This window comes from Mesoplodon bidens (genome assembly GCF_964165515.1).
Source record: "Mesoplodon bidens genome assembly, chromosome: 18".
Classification (NCBI taxonomy): domain Eukaryota; kingdom Metazoa; phylum Chordata; class Mammalia; order Artiodactyla; family Ziphiidae; genus Mesoplodon; species Mesoplodon bidens.
Genome location: NC_138175.1, coordinates 3125571 through 3147728, shown reverse-complemented (window position 1 = coordinate 3147728; position 22158 = coordinate 3125571). Strand labels below are relative to the sequence as shown.

At 51.0% G+C, this 22158-nt stretch overlaps 1 long non-coding RNA gene across 2 annotated transcripts in view; it reads right to left on the bottom strand.

The window, feature by feature from the left end:
• Positions 1-22158, bottom strand: part of LOC308606018 — a 153908-nt gene that overhangs the window by 13149 nt on the left and 118601 nt on the right. Inside the window, exon 8 of one of the 2 annotated variants that reach the window (XR_014013755.1) lies at positions 19138-19266. This is a non-coding gene — a long non-coding RNA (uncharacterized lncRNA). The remainder of the gene's footprint in view (positions 1-19137; positions 19267-22158) is intronic. The other variant, XR_014013756.1, reaches the window with a different exon arrangement.

Here is a 22158-nt window from a genome sequence, read left to right as displayed (position 1 = left end):
AAGGGGCAGCGGGCGGTGTGGCGGCAAGGGCCGCGGGTCTGGGTCTCTCACGCTCGGTGGAGCCTCCAGCCTTTGCTGTCGGAAACCATGTCCAGCTCTCTCGCTCCTTAATTTGGGTTTGTCCCAGGGGGGCCCAGGTGGATGAACCACCATCACCTCCCTCCAAGTCTGTGGCCCCTGCACAGCGGGAAGGTTGTTCTCGGACCTGCCACTGCTGGAGGGGGAAGATCAGGCTCGTCACCAGGACTGCCCGGGCTGACTCCTGCCCAACTGCCCTCAGCGCACCTGCTCGCAAGTTCCCGGGTCAAGAACCCTGCATAGCAGACGTTTTACCATTTGCAAGTAAACAGCTTTACATAAATTCACAAACAGCTGAGTAAACAAATGATGTTATCTAGTCAACGAACGTGCTAGAGTGGAAGTCAGCTGGCTGCGGGACGCACCTTGGCATCCTTCTATCCTGACGGCTCAGGACGGCGTCAGCACCCCCTCACCCCGCTGTCTTCACCCCCTTTTCACTGGCGCGTCTCCTTTCGGCCTGCTTCCATCTTTTATGACGATCATCTTTTATGATGATTTTTTTATGATTGCAACTAAACATGTGTTTTTCTGCCTTCTTACATTAATGTTCCATCATTTATATTTTCCCAAGTTTCTGTCGGCTCTTCAATCAGCTGCTAAATAGTCCATCGTATTTTATTGTTTCAGAATCGGACAACCATGTCCTTTATTATAGAAGCGGGGCACAAACACTGGTCTGGGGGCCAGATCAAGTCTCCTTGGAACGAGTCACACGCACTCATTCACGTGTTGCCCGTGGCTGCTTTTGTGCCACCTCGGCAGGGCTGAGGAGCTGTGACAGAGACCATAAGTATGTGGCCCGCAAAGCCAAAAATAATTTCTACCTGGCCCTTTAAGAAAGAGTTCCCCGACCCCTGTTCTAGGACATTTAGAGATTTTCCAGATATTGGGAGTTAGATAACCTAGCAGGGAACATCCTTGCACATTTGAGTTTAAACTTTTGATGCCACTTCGCTTTGGTATAAAATCTTAGAGACGGAATTTAGTAGACTAAAGGAAACAAACATTCTATTTCCCTGAATTTGCAGTCATGTTGTACAAAATTTACTAGGCTACCAAAATTCAGTGAACTCTCTAGTTTCACTACTACAATCAAATAAGCACTGAATGTCAATGTTTATAGAATGTCAGGGGTTAACATGGGAAGCAGAGAAATGATACTTGAGGGCTTCTTTAATTTCATTACTTTGAATATTTAGAGACCAGATTTATATTTTGGTGATGTTTTTACTTTCCCAAAAGTCCAATGATGAAGCTATGGTTTAAAGAGATCCCCAAACACCTTGGCTTGTTGTGAAATCCTCTTCTAGGGAAAAGGAATTCCTGGGAAGAGGAAAGGGGGATATTTTTCTAAGAGAATTAAATTTCTGTGGGGGTAACAATTTCAGAGGGAAGCTTTTCCTCTGTGCTGGTATGTTTGCTGGGGAAAACTGACAAGATTAGGGCTAGGAACAAGCTGCTTTGGAAATGTGGGGTTTCCCCGTAGCCTGTTGCTTGTAAGCCCCCAGGGAAACTCATAAAAAGCATTAATGCAGCTCTAACTGACCCCCTCCCCCACCCCTGCTCCAGCCTTCAGGTTGGAGCCAGGGCTCCCAGCGAGCACTGCTGGCCGACCAGGTGGCCAAGAAGTGGCTGTTCTGTGCCGCTGGCTCTGGTGGGAGACGGCTCCAGGTTGGAGCCGTGTGTGCCTTTTGTGTTCCCATGGCCTCTCCAGAGCAGATAGACACTTTCTAAGAGGCTGACAATTCCGTGGCAGCGGACCAAGAGTCCCCAGGCGGAGGAGAAGCAAAGTTTCATGGTTTGTTTATGCTGCTTCTCAAGTTGACCAGGAAGACATTGTCGGGTGTCACTCAGCCCCCGGCCCTCCACCCTGCCTTTACCCTGTGTGGCAGCCCCCTGCTTTGAGCCTGGATGTGGAACAAAGACAATTCCCTGGGAATAAAGTTGTAAATGAAAGTGTATCTCAAAACAGACCAAGTCAGGAACCCTCATGACTGTGGCCAACGCGTCCCTTCATGATCCACCCTGGGGGATTTTACCCCCAGCTGCACATTAGAACCCCCTTGGGGAGCTTTTGGAAAAAAAACTGACATTTACTTGGGGGTCCTACCCCCATATATTGTGAGTTAACTGATCTCGGGTGGGACCGCATCACCTACATTTCTTAAGGGCTTCACACGGAGATTCAATGAGCAGAGTGAGGACCCACGGCCTCTACATAACTTCTAGCTCCTCCCCTTGGCCCCTCCACCATCCCTTCACCCCCTCCGCCAGCCACACTGACATTCTCTCCACCCCTCACCACCTGACCAACCCTCACTCACCCATGAGGACAAGCATCCAGTAAGATAATGGATGTGACTGCGGATTGAACGTGGCCCAGATTTCAGAGGCTGACACACCTGAATTCTGATCCCAACTCCAGCATTCAATGATTGCCTGATTTGGGGCAAACTTCTGCATGCTTTCAACCTATTTTCGTATCTGTATGCAAGTCATGATGGACTAAATATGAAGAATACACTCTCAATAAATTGTGGTTTTTAAATTACATATTAGTATTTCTAAAGCATTGGCCCTTTAGAGGGAATCCAGCCACTGACTTTAAGGGCGCTGTGAGTCCCAAACATGCTTCTACAAAGGGTCTTTGAACACTGCCTGCTTGTTGCCTCTTCAAGGATACTTGTGTGTGGACTCTGTCTTCGATCATCTTTGGGGATAGCAAATCTTTATAAGTTGGTTTGAATATTAGAATAGCCGAAAATCTTTCAGAGCCAGTTCTGGTGATTCACTCATTTAACAAGCATGGCCTGTATTCCAAGTGAAGAAATGAAACCAATTTCACAACTGGACCCTGCAGATCCTGGGAGGATCTGAACGTCTCAGACGTCAGCAACTAATCTAACGTTGATGGGGCCTTTGCAGATTGGGGATGTCTACCTATTGGGTTGTTTAGTTAACAAGCGTCTCCCATTCCTTTGCAGAAGGAGGCTGGGGAGAGAGGGAGAGAGCGACAGAAAGAGAGAGAGGATAGATACATATATAACAGAAAACTACTTTCTCTTATAAAGGACACATAGAAAAACCAAAGAGCATTGTGAGAAGACTAATGACAAGCAGCCTTATGACGCAAAATGTGTTACAAGCCATTGTTTAGGACAGCAACCCTCAGCTAACTAAGCAAAACTTTGAGCAGAGACTGGAGGTGGTAGCTGAAACCTGGTCCTCTCACTGTGAAATTAAGCAGTGAATCATTAGTGGACAGGCTTAAGTTAGGACACAAACATGTAGATAGAGTTGGTTATCCCAGAGCCAGTGTTAATCACCAGTATCTAATAATCACAGATCATAAAAGAAGTTTATGTACATTTCCTGGACTTTCTGTCTCAAGCCATTGGTTTCCTTCAAGGCAAAATCAAAGTGAGGAAGGGCCGTGGGGGGAAGTGGTTAAGAGCATTAGCCTTGCAGCCAAATGAGCCTGTGATGAGTTTGGCCCATCACAGTCTGGCTGTGTGGTCTGGGGCAAGACCCTTGAGCTTGGCATGTGGCCTGATGGGAGAATCCCTGGCTCTAGTCCTGGCTCTCCAGGCAGTTTTACACAGTAACTGCCCCTCAGTTTCTGCCTGAAGTTAGGTCTCTGCACCATTTCAAACACAGCTGCTAATGATGCTTGTCATAAAGACCAAGCAAGTGGGCCAGTTGTCAAGCTGTCATCTTAACCCAGCCCAGCATGGCAGCGATTCCAACTCTGTGTGCCTGGGTCATTGGGACTGTCCTACTGAGCACGGCCTGTGCAGCTCCTCCAAGTCAGGGCTGGAAGAGATATGCTGCCATGGACAGCATTAGCCAGAACATCGAAGTCGGGAGGCCCTCTCAAGTCCAGTTGTGTGACCTTGAATGAGCCACGTAACCTTTCTGAGTGTCAATTTATCTTTAACTATATAGATGGGACAGTGACTGCTCCAACCAGGGGACAAGTGTCTCTAAAGGTCAAAAGACACCTGCTGTTCCCTGATGCCAGTGCTAGAACACTGTACCCTTTTACCTGTCAGAGGGTGGGGGGAGCGATGGGCCCCTTGAGGCAGGGAACATGTCCTGTCCATCTACACACCCCCAACCCTGGCCATGAGAGGCCTCAGTTCAACTGGGAGGCCTGGGTCCAGGTCCTCTCCTGTTTCTTAACTTCCCTAAGCCTCTTCTATTTTCATCAAAAGAGAGGGACAATAATGGTTCCAGGAGGATTAACCAAATCTGTATGTATTACACTTGCATGGCACCTACAGGTGCAAAGTGCTCAGTGTACATGAAGGGAATCATCACCATCATCGCCATCATCATCACCATCATCACCACCATTATCATCATCACCACCATCACCATCATCACCACCATCACCATCATCACCACCATCACCATCATCACCATCATGATCTCTAACTTCCACGACATATTTTCCATGTGCCAGGAACTGACCTAAGAGATTTTGTAAATTGACCCACTTAGCCTCCCAATCCATATTGTGGGTACTTTGATCATTATCACCTTTGCTCACTGGAGCAACCTGAGACACAAAGAGAGTGAGGAAGGCGTGAGGCTGACCCAGGCAGTAAGTGGCAGAGGCAGGATTTGAACCCAAGTATCTGGCCCCAGAGCCTGCATTCCGAACTCTCTTAGCTAGGCTGAAAGCCTGTTTAAAGCTAGTTGAAAATATGCCGTTGGATGCACTTACGCGTAAAAACTTTCTTTACATGCCTGAATAAAATTAGAAGATTTCACAGCTAATTTAATACATTGGACCGTTATGTTGGATAATCCAAACCAGCTATTCTATTTGATCTTGCTTGAAATTGGTTGATGCTGTTATTAGTAGTACATGGCTAAAAATGAAGAGGAAACACTTCCTGTGTTGTCTCATAGCCAGATCAGCTGAGCTTTCTAATACCTGTAATTATTAACTGGAAAATTTGTCCTGATCTCCGCAAAAGAAAGTTTCCAAGTGAGATCTTTATCAACCAACACATTGTGGATATGGGGATAAATAGCCCAGCTCACCCCAAATGCCTTTTGTGTTGTTTATTTTTTAAGAACATGCACGATTTCATTTGAAGTTGGGCATTTTTGGTGGCTGGCTCTCTTGGCTTTCTGTTTTCCCTTTCCGCAGGTCAGCGTTTCTTCCACATGGGATGTAGAGCCACCGGGATGTTCGGGGCCATGTCCTACGAGAAAACTGGCTCCTTTAGACCTTGAGACCAGGCTCCTGGTGAAAATTTCAGAACAGTGACCACGACGCCGACTCATCTGAGGTCAGGTGCTTCCCCACTAGGTTCTCCATCCTAAAGCTTTAGATCAGAGATGTTCTGGGGAGGGGTGTCATTTGCTCCCCCCTTTTTGGGGTGGGCAACCACAAACTACAACAGTAGTGATACAGAATAGAAAGGAACATTCCATTTTGCAATATTAAAAAATTATGGGTGGAAGCTTTTTTCACAGAAGTTGAAAACCAAGAGTGACAGAATACTTTTAGTCTGTGGAGATTTTTAGATGGGGCTGTGATTACTAATGAGAAGTTCCTCTCATCGCCCTTTGGGGGAAGGGCGTACAAATCAGTATGTGAAATGGGACATGTTTCTGGAAGGGGATATTTGTATAAGAAGGCTGAGAAACACTTCTTTGGAGAATGAGTCAGAGAATTCGTTGAGAAGAAAAAAAACAGTTACTTTGCATTTATTCAATAAGTTATGTATTTATTCAAAATATATGAACATCGCACCTGCTGGGTAGTCAGCACTGAGCATGAACGTGTCTGAACTGGGGGAATGACAGCTCTGACTTAGGGGGTGACATAAGAGCCTAGTGACACATGGTTGGGGTGGTGGCCCATCCTAGCCAAGACCCACGGCGGCCCATGGGGGCCTGACCTTCCTTCTCTGAGACCAACATTCCCATCATGAAGAGCTGTCAGCATCTGAGCTCTTAAGAACGATCACCACCATTGATAAACCCTTGGTGGATGAGTTTCTTCTCAGAAGTACCATTTTATCACCTGTTCCTCCTACTGTTGCACAAATCCCTGCCATGTGCCAGCCGCTCTTGTTTACGGTGTGGTCCTTCTTTGGGATGCTTCTCCCTCCAGCTGTGGAAGCATCTATTTATAGTTTTCCATGGAGTTAGAGGGAAAGGATCAAATCTTCTGGGTTCCACCACTTGGGAGACTGTTCTCTAAGGCCCATAGTGGTGAGGGGCACGTCCAGGGTCACGGTGGGGCTCACACACGCATAGCTTCTGAGACTGGAGGCTGTGGATGGACACTATGCAGAGCATGCCATGTGGAATCTGGGCCCGATGTTGCCAAAGTTGTTAATTTTTTAAAAGGTGAAGTCTTTTTTTTATAATGGAAAATTCTCTCATTTTAAAAAACGCCTGGTTTTCCAAAAATGCATAAAAGCTCAGTTGAATCCTGTCAAACAAACTCGAGTAGAGGGGCAAACTGCAAAAGGGCAGGTCTGCACTCTTCCCAAATGCTGATGAAATGAAAGGCAAAGAAAGGCTGAGGTACATTCCAGATTAAAGGAGACTCGTGTGACATGACACTGAATGCAACGCGTGGTTCCAGGTTACAGCCTGGATTGGAGGGTGAAGGTTGCCAGAAAGCCCAGTTCTGGAACAAACGGTGAGATCTGAATATGAACGTTTGCTAACGCACCATGACAACGTGGCTGTGTAGGAGAATGCCCTTGTTCTTAAGGGGACAGTGCTGCAGCGCTCAGGGGCAAAAAGGGACACATCCTCCCCAAGTTACTTTCAAAGAGTTCAGCAAAAATAAAGAAGTAATGATCACGATGATGTTGACCATGAGAGACAAAAGGAGTGAAAAAGCAAATATGGCTAAATATTGACAGGGGGTGGATCTAGGTGATGGGCACAGGGGTATTCACTGTAATACCTGGCAATTTTTCTATGGGTGGGCCCAACGATTTTTTAAAATAAAACCTTCAGTAGAAATAAATAGAACAGGAAAACGTAAGGCTGCATGAGCCACACCAAGCTCTCTCACACGTCAGCTCTTTGCCATGGACCCCCCGACGGAGGCTCCCAGTGAGAAAGCATCCACCGCTAGAAGGGGCGCAGGTTACTAACTGGGTGTCTGATTGCAACCTTCGCGTCATCATTCAGGACTCCGGAGGGCCGGGCGCAGAACGGGAGGAACAAGTCATGCAGCTCCTGCCCTCATGGGGTTTGTGTTCTAGATGCATTCAGATAACCACCTACATAAAACGACAGCCTGTGCTACCACGATGAAGAAAGCAAAGTGACAGCGTGACAGCCACACGAAGAGGTGCTGTGCCTCATCCGTCCATAGGATGGACGTTCTATGGACCCAGGCAGGGACGCCAGCTTTAGATGGGGTGGTCGGGGTGCTGAGGAGAAGCCCAGCCGTGAGAGCACTCAGGAAGGACAGAGGGATGGACGATCAGGCTGGAGACGGTCCCGAGGCGGCAGCCAGTGTGACGATGGGGGAGCGGGGAGCAAGGCCCACGTGCCCAGGCCCAGTGAAAAGGATGAGGCCTGGGGGCCACGGGGACGTTATTCTAAGGGTAACTGGGGACCACGGAAGTGAGTGACATGCACTTGACCCTGACCCTCTTTCTTTCCGCGTTGTTTTCGGAGCGCTGTGGCTGAAGATCAGAGTAAGGACAGGACCCCTTACATCCCACTGCTGTGTATCAGGCACAGCTCTGAGTACTCTGCATCTCTGAGCCAATTTAATCCCCACATCAGCCCAATGAAGGTGGGACTATTATCCCTATTTTACAGATAAGAAAGCTAAGACGTCCAAGCAAAAAGCACCCTTGTGGAGAATAGCTCTGTACTGGGTTCAACTGTGTCCCCTGAAAAGGTACATGCAAGTCCCAACCCCCAGAATCTGTGAGTGTGACTTTATTTGGAAACAGGGCCAAATCCCTGTGTCCCAATAAAGAGGGAAGTTTGGACACAGGGGGAAGATGCACATGTGAAGCGGAGGCAGAGAGAGACTGGAGCGATACATCTGTAAGCCAAGGAGCCCAAGGACGCCAGCAACACCAGAAGGCAGAGAGAGGCCGAAGGATCCATGCCGATACCTTGATTCTGACTTCTGGCCTCCAGACTGTGAGAGACTAAATTTCTGTCGTGTGAAGCCGGAGGTTGGTGGTACTTATTTTGGGCAGCCCCGGGAACCCTCCACCAGCTCGTAGAAAGAGTTAGACTCTGCGTGGACGCACACCCGACAGGAAGCTGGCGGCACTGAGGGGGTTCCTGGCCTCTTTTTGGAATCGACTGCACATTATTTGTTAGGGTCCCCCCAGCACTCATCAGCCCCACCCCCAGCCTCCAGAACTGTCAGACAGATGTCCTATGGACCCCACTGCCCCGCAGTCAGAAGGAACAGAAGCCCCACGGTCACCCGTCCCTCCCCTTCCTTTCTCTCCTTGAGGGCCCAGTTACATAAATTATGAGCTGGGGCCACATCCGAGTTCTCCCACCCACGTAAGGGCCACCCAACCTGTCCTGATGGACAGCTGGCCACGGAGGGGGCGGCAGCCTCTCAGGGCCCACGCCTGCGGGACGGGACGGACTGCACGGGGCCTCCGAGGGGTGAGAGCCACAGCCCCGCCCAGATGCCTGACCAGATCAGGGCGCACAGCTGTCCAAATCCTGGTCCTGAAACCCGATGACTGACCGGGGCTGCCAGAGGTCAGGAGCACCCCCTTCCTAATGAAACATTTGTGGGAGAAACAAAGGAGACTTTCTCTCTGTATGCACGTCTCCCCTGGGAGGCAGGGAGAGAGGACGGAGGAGAAGGAAGGCCTCCGACGCTGCGGAGGAAACCTGCGGACACTTGCCTTCTGTGAGGCTCCTGTCCCCCCGCTGGAGGACCCTGGCCTCCGGGACATCTGGCTCCCAACCGGGAGCACCGTCTGCGTAAACAACCCTGTGAGCCCGCGAGCTTCTCGGCTGTGAGACAGCCAGTCCCGTGGGACCCTGAACATCGCAGTTTCCACTTGTGAGTAAACAAGCCCTTTGATTTCCCTCATGGGGTTCGCTGGGAGTAGATACTTTGGTCCGACATCCAAGCCGGGAGATGGCCTGCTTTTTGTATAACGGTAGTGACTGTTTAGAGAACGGAGCGGTCGTTTGGCTTTCAAGTCTCAGCCAGAAATTACACGTAAACAAACTGTCGTGACGGCACCAATGAGCCCCAGATGTGGCCATAGGTAGAGGGTGGGGGCTCCTCTAGGCCGCCCCGGATCGGAGGACGGTGGCCAAGGCGACCCAAGGCTTGGTGCAAACAGTGGGCGCTCTGTAAACGCGCGCCTGTGCAGTGGACACGAGAATCACAGGATCCGAACTCAGGCCAGAGCAGTGGTCCGGTGGGCGCCTGGGGTCACAGCGGGGCTTCTTGCAGGGAGTGGTGGCAGCCGCACTGCTCGTGGACTAAGCAGCAGACTAAATACACCGAGGCCTGAGATTTGCAGCCGTCACTCATGTGAAGGACGCTTCCACCCTGGATCCCGGGTCAGATGCGACACAGAAAGCAATGCCCGTTGTAGCAGGAGGACGGGATGACGCAGCTCCAGCAGAAGCACGTGGCTGTTCCCCGGAGAACCCGGCATCGGTGCTCACTGTGGACCTTACAACGGTTGGCAGCATCGGCGTGGCCCGCGTGCCAGGCGCTGAGTGATTCATGCCCATCTCTCCTATTAATTCTCCCCACATCTCACCAGAGGCCCTGTTGCTGTTCCCATTCTACTTCTGTGCCGGCTGAGGCTGAGCAAGGTTAAGCAACTTGCAAAGTCCCACAGCTGGCAAGCAGAGGGACAGGGAGTGGGAGGCATGGTGGCCTGACTCCTGGGCAGACTGTCCTCCGTGCTGGAGCGCTGGTCTCTCTCAGTGGCCTTTGCAACTCCACCAACCAGTCTGCTCAGAAATTTCACAAAGTATCGCTAAGTCATGCATTAATCCATCTGAGTCTTTACTGAGTAGCTACTATATGTCAGGCCCTGCAGGCAGTTATGCACAGAGGATGTGTCTAGGCACTGGGCTAAGTCTGAGAACCAAAACAGAGAGAAGCCCTGCTCTCCTGAAGCGGACATTCTGGTGGGGGGGGAGAGACACAGAATAAACATGGTAAAGAAGTAAATTACATCACACGCTAGGAAAAAACAGAACAGGATGGGGGTTTGGAAGGTGTGCATGTGGATTTACCACGTGCCAGATCTTTGCTTGAAGCTAAGGGTGGAAATATGAACAATGTGAGGATCCTGCAGACAAGAGGTCACGGCTCATCATGGGGACCAACATGGCAGCAACAGTAATGAGAGAAGAGCTGTGATGAAGGTAAAAACAGGGATGTGGCAACAGGGGAAGTGTCCAAGTCGTCTCCCAGATAGGCTTGGGCAGCGTGGGGAGGGGCAGCCCAGAGGAGGGGCGGCCCCGAGGTGCACACGTGGTACATCCCCTTGGGGGCACACAGCTACTGCTGCCATTGCCACGTCTCCAGGGCTTACCCCAGGCCAGCCCCTGCTAAAGGCTTCACATACTTAGCTCCTTGGACCCTTAGAACACCTCCACGAGGAAGAAACAGAGGCCTCAGAGACGTCAGAGCACCTGCCTCGGGTCCCACAGGGAGTAAATGGCTGATGCAGGATTCCCACCCATATCCAATTCCCCATATCACGACACTCCTGAAGGAAGGAACTGCTGCTTTTCTTCTATCTGCTGTAGACCTAGCATGGTTTCTTGCATAGATTAGATGCTCAAAAAACATGTGATGAATGAATGAGTGAATGAATGCATTTTACAGCTGTGCTTTGTTTCCTATGTCCATCCATTCTCTTTCCGTCTGTCTCTGTCCTGTCTCTCTCCCTCTCTCTCATCCTTCTACATGTGTGGGACAGCGAAACATTTAGAGACACACATGCCCAGGTTGCAGATGTGCAGCTGGCTCAACTTCTGGCTGAAGGGCAAGCTGCCTTTCCTCCCAGCTGTGTCCCTCTGCCCTGCCTGACACGAGGACGTCTGCAAGACGCTCGGTTCTACAGCAACTTGGTACCTGGGCTTCCTTCTCCTCACTTCCCAAACCATCCACCCTTGGGATATAAGCACACTGGATCATCCGCAGGCCCAAAGCCTTGGCCTTGCGAAAAGTTAGGCCTCTTGCTAGCCCCAGGCCAGGTGGCCTCACTTTGCAATCCTCCAAGGCCGAAGGAAGCCATCCAAACTCAAATCCAATTAGCGGCAGCTTGCAAGTCCCTTCTGAATGGGAAGGCATGGAAAGGTGTGACCGTTCTTCAAAGGCTCCCAGCTCCTCCCTGCGTCTGCTGGCCTGAGGCCTGGGCTGGACCCAGAGCGGAGCGGGCTGAGGTGAGGACGAACTCGCCCAAGAGGCTCCGTGGGCTCGGAAAGCTGTCCCAGAGCGGGTGGGCCGCCGTGTCCGGCTGAGCCAGCTCTGAGTCCAGGGTGTCAGACGTTGATCCGAAGCCTCTCCAAACCTCTCACGTTGGAGAAACTGCGCTCAAGGCTGCCATCCATCAGTTTTCCAGCGAGACTCTGGCACCCCTGCCCTCCATCCTGGCCAGAATCACTGGAGCCAGCATCTTTGCTTCCACGGCCCAGGCCTTTTCAGTTGCACACACAGCCCCACTGACTTCAAAGGCCAGAGGGGAGAGGACGTGGGGCCTGCTGACGGTGGAGGCTGCCCCTGTGTGAGGCCGGCATTTGCAGCCTGACCCCAGCAACAGGGCCCAGTATCCATCTGGACTGGAGGCAGGGGAGAAGGAGGGGGAGGAGATCCCTTGAAAATGAAGACCGGGTCAGGCCACTCTCGTGTGAAGGTGGACTCCAAAAGTGCAGGGGAGCCCCGAGAGGGGGCCCTTTTTGGTCCAGGAATTGTCCTCAGAGCCTCCCTTCCCTGAGCAGGGACCACCCAGGCCTGTCGGAGTCAAACAAAAATCAGAAGGATGCCAGCGCATCCCTGTGAGGACGAGCTCCCTCTGGCAGCAGCTGCTGCGGGGAAGCAAGCGCAGCCAGAGTGAACTGGGCCCAGAGCTGTGAATGGCTGGTTCCCAAAGCAGGCGGCTGGAAAAATGGCAGAACCAGGGCTGGAAGGGGAGTCTTCTCTTCTGCTTGTCTTTTCCTGAACCACTTCCCAGGTGAGACCTCGCTGGGGCTAGGGTCTATCATTCACTCATTCACACGCTCAGTAAATGTGCCAAGGCCTCCTCGGGGCTAGACCCTAGTCCAGCCTGTGAGACACAGAGGATAAGACAGAATGTAGAGTTCGATAGAGGATACAGACCAGCAAACCAACAATGACAACATAAGGACTGCAATGACTTACAATCCAAGGTATACACCCTAGTTTTAAAAGCTCCCCAGATGACTTAACGTGAAGGCAGATGTGAGTATCTTATTCCCACCATGGTTCCCCAGTAAACATCATTCCTGCAAATGCAAAACGGGGAGCTACTCCCCGCACAGGAGACATCACCCCCCTCTTTCGACCCTGATCTCCACGTTAAATCACCACACTTAGGATGCCTTTATTAAAACATGCTTCCAGAACCTGAATCCAGCTTTTACTCCTGGCACCCAGCGATATGTACGTGGCCAGTCTGGTGCTAGTCTTCAGCGTCTATTCCAGACGCGGCACTGAGGGATGGACGTGGTAACACTGTCAGCTGGCCCGGCCGTGGCTCAGGTTGCTCCGCTAGACTTCGTCTTGACTCACAACACGGCAGACCCTCGTTGGACGCCTACTCTGAATTAAATGGTGACTTCACTCCAGCCAAAGAGGATGAGGTCTTTTTTTTTTTTTTTGCGGTACGCGGGCCTCTCACTGCCGTGGCCTCTCCCGTTGCGGAGCACAGGCTCCGGACGCGCAGGCTCAGCGGCCATGGCTCACGGGCCCAGCTGCTCCGCGGCATGTGGGATCTTCCCAGACCGGGGCACGAACCCGTGTCCCCTGCATCGGCAGGTGGACTCCCAACCACTGCGCCACCAGGGAAGCCCGAGGGTGAGGTCTTTAATGTAAGTCCAAGTCAACTGAGGTTTCCAAAGGAAACCTGATGGTATTCTCGAGCTGGATCTCCGGCCGACACCCCGAGCTCCACGCACCCCCTCGTCCCTCACCAACCCGAGCTTACTGCCCCCCACGCTGGTTAATGTCAGTGCCAGCCTTCCTCTTCCTGCTCAGAAACTCTGACCATCACTGATGACTCCTTCCTCAGCCTCCTCCCGCGTTTCCAAACCAGCACAGCTCAGCAAACACGCTCAGCCCCTAGACGGCTTCCTTTCCAATCCTTCAACGTACGTGCTTTACACCCAGCTCCAAGTGTCCTCCCTCTTGGCCTTCACAGAGAGGATGGCTCCCTGGGCATTAAGCTGCCCACTTAAACACCTCTTCCCCCTCCCTCCCTTCCCTCCTTCCTTTCTTTTTCTTTCTCTTTATTCTTTCTCCTGCAAGATTCTGACATTCTCAGAACAAGAATGCAGATGGACCCCAGAATAAGGGTTCATTTTCTGAAGACTGTGACCATGCAGGCCCCTCTGGCCACTCGGTGCTGGCTCATAGTAGGTCTGCAGGGAATTCTTGTTGAGCAGAGGTGACCAGACTGTTCTGAGCCCAAGGCTGGGATTTGTGTGAGCGATGGCTCTTTCCCATCAACAACCTGTAACTTGTAGGGTCCGTGTGGGGGTTCCTGGTCTGGCTAGTTATCCTACGACCATCCAGCACACCCAGGTCCCTGGGATGGAATTAGAATTTTGCTGCAGCGAGGGACCTCCTATTTACTATGGTGACGACCGCTATTTTATCAGTGCCAATGCTGGGCTACGAGTCCTCTACATCTTTCGACAAGAACGCTTCCAAGATTAGCATCGTTATCCTCATTTGACAGATAAAGAGACTGGACACCAGAAAGGTGAAAAAGCCTGCCCGAGGTCACCCAGCTAGGAGGCCAGGGGGCTGAGCTGAAAGCCTGGTGAGAACACTCCAGCTCCCCTTCCCGCCCTCCACACCGTGCTCCAGGTTGAACCCTCCGTCTCTTCCCGCAGCCTTGGGACCACACCTCTCCTTCATGGTCTGTGCACACTCGCCACATCACCTGGCCGGTGGGACAGGCATCTCCGGGGACTTCAGATTCTCAGGGTGTCAGAGAGAAACGCATCCTCAGGGATCACCTGCTCCCAACGCTCTTGCTTTGCAAACCGAGGCCCGGAAAGGCTCGGGGGCTTGTTCTGAGTCCTAGGTGCCACCAGATCCAGAAGCCCTCAAGTCAGTTTTTCTTCCATCGTTTTGCATTGGCTTGAACTTCCCCACTCTGGGAGGGAGGCGGGGGACAAAAGCTCCAAATGCCACGGCAGAGAAGGAGGGACAGTACTGGACGGACTCCTGAGGTGGTTCCAGCAGCCCTCCAACTCACACAAGCGTCAGGTGGGTCAGCAGAGCCCGGGCACAGACCCAGAATGCTTGACTGCCACTCACGACTCCTTTCTACATTTCTCGTGCCCCTGCAACCCATCTCTTTTCTCCTTTCGAGGCTGTATAAAGAATAAAATGAGAGACTCTGAAACAGGATCACAGATTTAAATGCCTACAGCAGCCAGGCATGTGCTTTAAATTACCAGAGTCTGCACCAGGCGCAAGACGGCAGGGAGTGGTGGGGACTGGAAACGTTGAGAAGCACAGCCTTATCCAAAGGGGATGCCCGCACCCACACCCAGCCAATTGTTGCCATATCCAACTGCAGCTGGGCCTTCCAATTTGTCAAGAGAAGCCAGAGCTCTAGGTTTTTAAATAAAATATTCTGTTTTTAAGCGTTATGAAGCAATTTTTAAAAATGTAAATACATCCACTGACTGATTCAGCCCCCAATCCACCACTTACACCCTCTGCTTCAGAAAATTAAAATCTCTCCGGCAGGGACGTCACTGCGCCCCGAGCTGCACGCCAGCCCCACAAGGCCTGTTCTGTCGTGGCCAAGCATAGCAGAAGGAGCCTTCTGGCCAAAATGACAACCAACATCAACTGTTTGAAATTAGGCATGTCTGTGCAACCTGCCACCCGTCTTCACGTCCGCAGTCTGCACCGCTATTAGCAGCTGGACTTCACGGCGTGATGAGGACAGCAGGCAGAGGCCTGCACAGCGTCACCGTTCTCATCCTGTCATTAATGAGAGTCAGTTTACATGAGCACCAAGTGCTGATAAGGGTGTCTGAGGCCCATCACTGTAGCTGCTCTATAGAGCAGACAATTTATTGGACAGCCAAGTCCAGCCCATTAGTCATGGACTATTAGAAGACGTTTCAGATGTTGTCTTCAAACCATCTTTTGAAACCCATTAGACATGAACTTCACGCAGGTAATAGCAGGGAGGGTGGGAGCTGAGGGTCGCCTGGCAGCCAATGCAACAATTTCCATCCAGACACCCGCACGGACTTTTCGAGTCTCGGCGCCTGGGGGCCAGGAGACCTGCGGTGGGGGGGTGCATTCAAGGCAACCTCTAGCCAACTCTGGAGGCTTGAGGAGTCCCAGGGCACCTCCAGGCTTCAGTACGTTTCTCCATAAGATAAGGGCATCACACAGGGGACTCTGAAGACACCTTCCAGCTAGGGTGAGGTGACTGGAATCCCATGTACTCGGGCCTCTCCTGGTCTCATCACTGAAAGTCCCTCGTCTCAGGAAACCTAGCAGTCCCAGGCAAACCCAGTGCTTCATCACCTCACTTCCAGCTCTGACTTTTTTTTTTTTTTTTTTTTTGTGGTATGTGGGCCTCTCACTGTTGTGGCCTCTCCCGTTGCGGAGCACAGGCTCCGGACGCGCAGGCTCAGTGGCCACGGCTGACGGGCCCAGCCGCTCCGCAGTATTTGGGATCCTCCTGGACTGGGGCACGAATCCGTGTCCCCTGCATCGGCAGGCGGACTCTCAACCACTGCGCCACCAGGGAAGCCCCCAGCTCTGACTTTTAAACACCCATCAGACCAAGGAACATGAGGGCACCTCTCATTGTCAAAGCTCGGTAGTAAACACCAAGGTGGCATGGACACGTCAGGAGTGGTCAGGCCTTTGGAGAACCTCACAAGGTCTGGTCCCTCTGTCAGGAGCCTTTGCCTAAATGCCTTCAGTTTTCATGACACCTGAAGTGGGTTGAAAAGGGGGGCGGCGTGAGAGCCTAAGTTCTTTGCAGATTCTTTTGTGGGAGAACAAACTATTGCTGTTTCCCTCTTGGGCTGAGTTTATTGCCACACACGTCTACTGAGGGGCTTTCTACGTGCAAGGCCCTGGGGACGGGGACAGCAGGGAGTGGCTACTGAGAGGAAGCCACCTGCCCTCAAGGCCGACCAAGTTCCATCAGGGACGCAGCTGTAGCACTGTGTACGGGGTCGTTTTCTACCCTGCCTTTGTGCTGTTTTATAGGAGGTAGAGAGGGATCAACAGATGTGACTTAAGGTCTCAGGGACAACATGTACGTGAGCTCTCCAAGTGCTTCACGTAACATGACTCCCTGGTCGCCTGTTAAAATGCAGTTCTGATCCTGTGAGGCCTGAGCCTTACATTTCTAACAAGGGCCTGGTGATGCTGAGGCTGGACCGGGGACCACACCTTGAGCAGCCAGGGGCTGGGTGACTGACTCCTGAGGCCAGGAGCTGGGTCGGACTCATCTTTTACCCACAGGAACAAACACGCTCTTCGGAGGAGTCCAGCGGATAGGGAACAGACGAGCAAGGCACCATCTAACCCGGCCTGACCACCCAGACCCCCAGTCCATGCTGCTCTCACCCCAGGCTCTCTGCAGCCCCAGACATCCCATTTAGCCCAGTCCGCACATCTGAGAATATTCATCATGTCGATGGAACTGCCCTGGAACAGAACCCATCACGCAGGTAAGGACCGCAACCCAAGCCCAAGCCCTCTCTGCCCAATCCGCCAGGCCACAGAGGAGGTCCCGCCCCTTCTCCATCAGGCCCCAAGCGGGTGACTCCTTGGTTCTTCCCCCTTCTCCACACGCCAGCCTCGCCAGGGACTCGAGAACTTTGTAGTTGTAAGCTACCTTTGCTCCAATTCGAAAACCGTTAAAATAATCACAGATAAGTACAAGGATGTGAGATCTGGTTTGGTCTATAAATAAGAAAAATTAGGAACAGCCTAGTCAAAAAAAGGGCTTGATTGAGTAATTTAAGGCCTATCTATTAGATGGATTATTTGAGAACCATATTTTTGCGTGTCAACCACAGGAAGTGATCACCCTATGATAGTAATTATAAGTACAAGGTTGCAAAACTACCTAGAGAGCATAATACTGATTTTGTGAGAAAAAATATTCCATAGAGGAAAGCTCAAGAGAAACTGTCTAAAACTCTTAACAGGTTGCTGTCGGGAGTGGGGGTCACAGTGTTTTATCTTCCAGTTTGTCCTTTGGTGACATAGTCAAACACGGGGCTCTGGACGCAGATTTCTGGGTTCAAATCCCAGCTCCACCACCAGCTAGCTTTGTGGACCCAGGCAAGGTCTGAGCCCGCCGTGCCTCAGTTTCCCCTCTGTGATATGGTCTGGAGGGCGGATCTGGGAAAGGTCTGCGGGGAACGAACCAGTCCAGGAATTAAGGGGGAGATGCAAGGACCCATCATGAGACAAACCTAGGGCGCTTCAGACACCCTCCTCAACCCCCGCTCAGGTACAACACGCATGTGCACGCACACACACGTCCTCTTTCAAGCTCGACTTGCCCCCTGGTCCTGTCTGAGATGTGGGTGCCAAAGTAGGGCCTCGCCCCCTCTTTGCTTCTGTCTGGCCCTCCCCCTGCCAAGGGAGCAGGTGGTGAAGGAGCTGCAGATGGGGAAGCAGCTTCTTCACGAAGCCAGAGCTCCCGGCTGCGGGCCTACCCTTGCTGGGTCAGCCTCAGGCTCAGGCTCCATGGGCAGCGTCCTGGGAGGCAGAAGGGCAGGGTTGGCCACACGTGACACCGAGGGGGCACCACCACCATCAAGCTGTTTTCTACGAAGGTCCCTGTGGGACCCTCCGCAAAACATCACAGCGAGCCTTTGTGCAGAAGGAAAAACAAAACCCAGGGGGCTTGATTTGGCTCTGGATATGCATATACACAGGTTGGGATTTTCTAAATGACAGCACCTGTTAATTGTCTGGTTAGGTATGACCTATTAAACATTTACCGCCCATTTCCTGTACACGTCTGGTGAGGCCGGCAGGAAATTTAGAACAAATTAAACAGCAGCTGCAATCCCTCATGCTTTAATGGCCCCTCCACGATTCTGTGCGGCATTGTAAAATATTAGGGGCAGATCTGTTAGGGACAGGAGGGTTTCCTCAAGCAAGCCTCCGAGTCCTCATCCTCCTGCCAACCAGGCCCCATAAAGTTAAATTGGCCAGGGCGCATCTCCCCCTTCCCTGCTCCCCCACTGCCGTATATTTCAGGGGAGGCTTTTTCATCCGCACACCCCACTCACCCTCCTCTCTGTTCCCCCACCCCCTCCCAACCGTTCCCACACGATTTCACATGTGGTCCGAGAGGGGCACTTCCTGCCGTTATAAAAAGCAAAACCAAGACCCCAGCAAAAACAGGCTGTGCACAGAACACCCAAGTTGACAGTGTGAGAGAGAAGGCCTAATCCATTCCATATGACAAACAGCAGTGGCCCGCAGGGGAGGCCCGGCCCTGCGGAGAATTCACAACAGTCCCTCCTCCGCCCCTGTCCGCCTTCCCAACCCCCCCGACTCCCTCCTCAAGTGGACCCTTCAAAACAGGAGAAAAATATTCTTAGGAGCACGCCCCTAACTTTAAACTGATTATGTTTGGGTTTAATAGCCTACTATGCATTGTTCTTTCTTCACTTTGAAAATAAACTCTAGGAAGCATTAATGCACATACAATATAAACACGCTCGTTCCTAAATTTTCGCATCTCCCTGGTGTGTTTGGGTTTGCGCCTTAAGATCGTGGCTCAGCTTGATGTAAGAACCAGATGGATCTTTAAATTGGAAGCTTTGCAAATAGCTCACCGTGTAAATAGACAGCTGTCCGGATGATGTGAGGGGCGGCGCAAGCACCCCCAAGAATACGGCTGTTAGTAACCGTCCATTGTCCTTCCGGGAACAGCAGAACGGAGAAGGTCCTCTCTGGCGGTTCTGCTGAAAAAGGACAGGCGTTGCCTCAGTTGTAGAAGGAGGTGTGATTACAGAGGTTCGGATTTTAAGACCCCGTGAAAGGCCCAGACTTCCGTGCCAACCACACTTTGGTCAATGTTCTCACATCTCTGTAGATAACCTTTGATGCCGCGCGTGATGGGCAAACGCGCTTCATCCTTTCAGCCCTCACCCAGGGCACCAAGCCTTAACCTGCTTATCAGCTGCCACGTCCAAAACAGAACTTTTCTACTTCCTGTTTCCTACTTCCTGCTGCCCGCCCCCCAGTTCCATAAACCATTCTCCTTCAGAGGCGGTAAAAATGGAAAGGACAAGATGAAAGAGTCCGTCAGGAGATTTACACGGGCCCGTAAAAGTCTCCTCAGGGTTCTGGAGACTAAACTGTCGGTCCTGCTTTCACGGAAACTTTTATTCAGTAGTCAAGCTGAATTCTGTCTATAATTCCATTAAAACCTATGAGGCTAACCGTTTGTGGTTTGGTTGTTCTGGATGACTTGACAAATTAGTCTAGTAAATTTTCGGTGTCTTAAGTACTAAATTAGGTCATTTGTTTAATGAGCCAATCCACTGCCCAGAGTTTGACCTCAGCCCACGAAGGGGAGTTCACATGGAGTTCCAAGGCGGGGGCCTGGGTCCCTCATTTGTCTTCTGCTTCTAGAGAAAGTCCTCTCAAGCCAGGACTGGACAACAAATTCCAACCTTAATGCTGACTTGTTAGTGACGATCAGCAAAGCAAACTCCTTTGCTCCAGTCCCTCTCCCTCCCATCCTCCTCCTCCACTGATGCTGTCATTGTCACCGTCACCCACCTGCATCATCTCACCTGGCCCTCCCAATGACCCCACAATGATGAGCTGGTGCCATCACTGTCTCCTTTTCTAAATGAGAAAGTAAATCTTGTAAATGCTAATCTCCCCAAGGGCACATTCAATCTCTCAGCCTCACTCATCCGTTACCTCTTTCAATAAATATTTAGTGAGCATCCCCTAGGTGTCAGGCCTGGGGTTCCAGAGCTGATTAAGCCATGGTCATGGCTTTCAAGAGCTTCATCATTCGGTTGAATAGTCACGCATATCAATAAATGTAATACAATTCTACAGTTGCCGTAATTCCGGTGGACCAAAGGTACACGTAGGGCACAAAGGAATAAGCAACCACCTTTGTCTCTAACACGTTCCCTGAATTATGTATATGAAATCCAGCCTCTTCACTGATACCCACCCACCAGCATGGCATCTACTCACAAGTTTATGTGTGTGAACTTGTTACCTTCCAGCCATCAGAGCTTCCTTACTGGTTCTGGGCGTATATAGTATAAAGGGATTGGCATTCACAGTCATGACTCAGAAGAACGGCCAACCCCCCAACTGCTCTGTCAGTTGGCCACTGCTCCTTTCTGGGCAGAAGGACAGTGTCGCTGAGATATACAACCAAGTGCTCCTTGAGGGCACGACTGGGTCATTTTCATTTGTGACCAATAGTGCTAAAGACAGAACATGGAACATAGCGACTTCTCCCTAAATGTTTCTTGATTTGAAAAGCTTTGATTTGAATGAGTTCTTTGAACACCAGTTATACATGTAGGTTCTATGGGGTAACTCTCTGTTAACCAGGTCATTCGATTTAGTGGAGTCATTTTTCCTTGTAGCACAAATGGGATGACATGAGCTTGCTGCAGACTCTCCAATAGTGACCATCTTCACTCAAGAATCAGTCTTAGGTTTAGACATGCACAGAGCCTTAATTTAGCAAGAGAGAGTATAGGGGCCATCTTCCGTTATTATTGTATCCGATATCCCCACACTTGGTAGCGTTCTATTTCCTGTCTGCCTTGTTCTCAATAGTTAAGGACTGATCATCCCAAGCCTGGCGAGTAATCAACCCACAACACACGCTCCTCTGGGGCAATCTTTTGTTTTATTATTTTGTAAAGGGCTCCTGAGATAGCTAACTGGGAAGAGGGACTTCTGGGGGGTGGTATGCTCAGGACCCTTACAAAGGGTTGTCACACGTGGGACACCTGCAGTGTGACTGTCAAAGTGACAGCATCCTGTGGCTGCCTTCACAAACCCCCACCCCGAGCCAGGTGGGAGTTCACTCTTCTGTCCTCTGCCTAAATATACACGGACGGGGTCAGAGGCCAAACCGGAGGCTTAGGTGTTTAGGAAGAAACAAGAACCATTGAATAATTGCCTGGTGTACTTAGACCATGGGTGGTAACAATGCCAAAGAAATCGTTCGTTTAAACTTTCTGTATTTGGTGCAGGTATGTAAAAGCTCAAATCAGACACACACATACAGAGAGAGAGATTCATGTATGTGCACACACATTGACATGGACCTTGAAAATAACATATGAAGGTAGAGATAACCCTCAACGAGGGTCTGAAAGAGACTCTAAATCTGTCTAACTTAGGCTTCCATGTCCCCTTTCTGCCCCACCACCCCAGTCCCTACTGGTTCATCCCTTCTCTGCAGGCCCTGGAGTGAACCAATCACCCCAACCAGGCTACAAGCGGGTTGAGGACAATGCCTGTGCTTTTCCCTTAATTTTAACTGAAGTGTTATAAATACATAGTAAAGCACGCAACAGCTTAGTGAATTTTTAAATAAGTAAACCCTGGTGTAGCTACCACCCAGATCAAGATAGGGCGTATTTCCAGTACACCAGAAGGCTCTCCCCTACCTCTTCCCAGTCAACATCTCCAAGGGAACCCCCATCACCGTGGGTACCATCAGCGTTGCCCGCTCTGTAACTTCACACGAGCAGAACTCCACAGTGCGTACTCTTGTGGTAGGACCTCCTTCACCCATTGTTAGCTTGTGAGTCATTCGCATGTGTGCAGACGAGTTCTGTTCTTTTCTATTGCTGTGAATG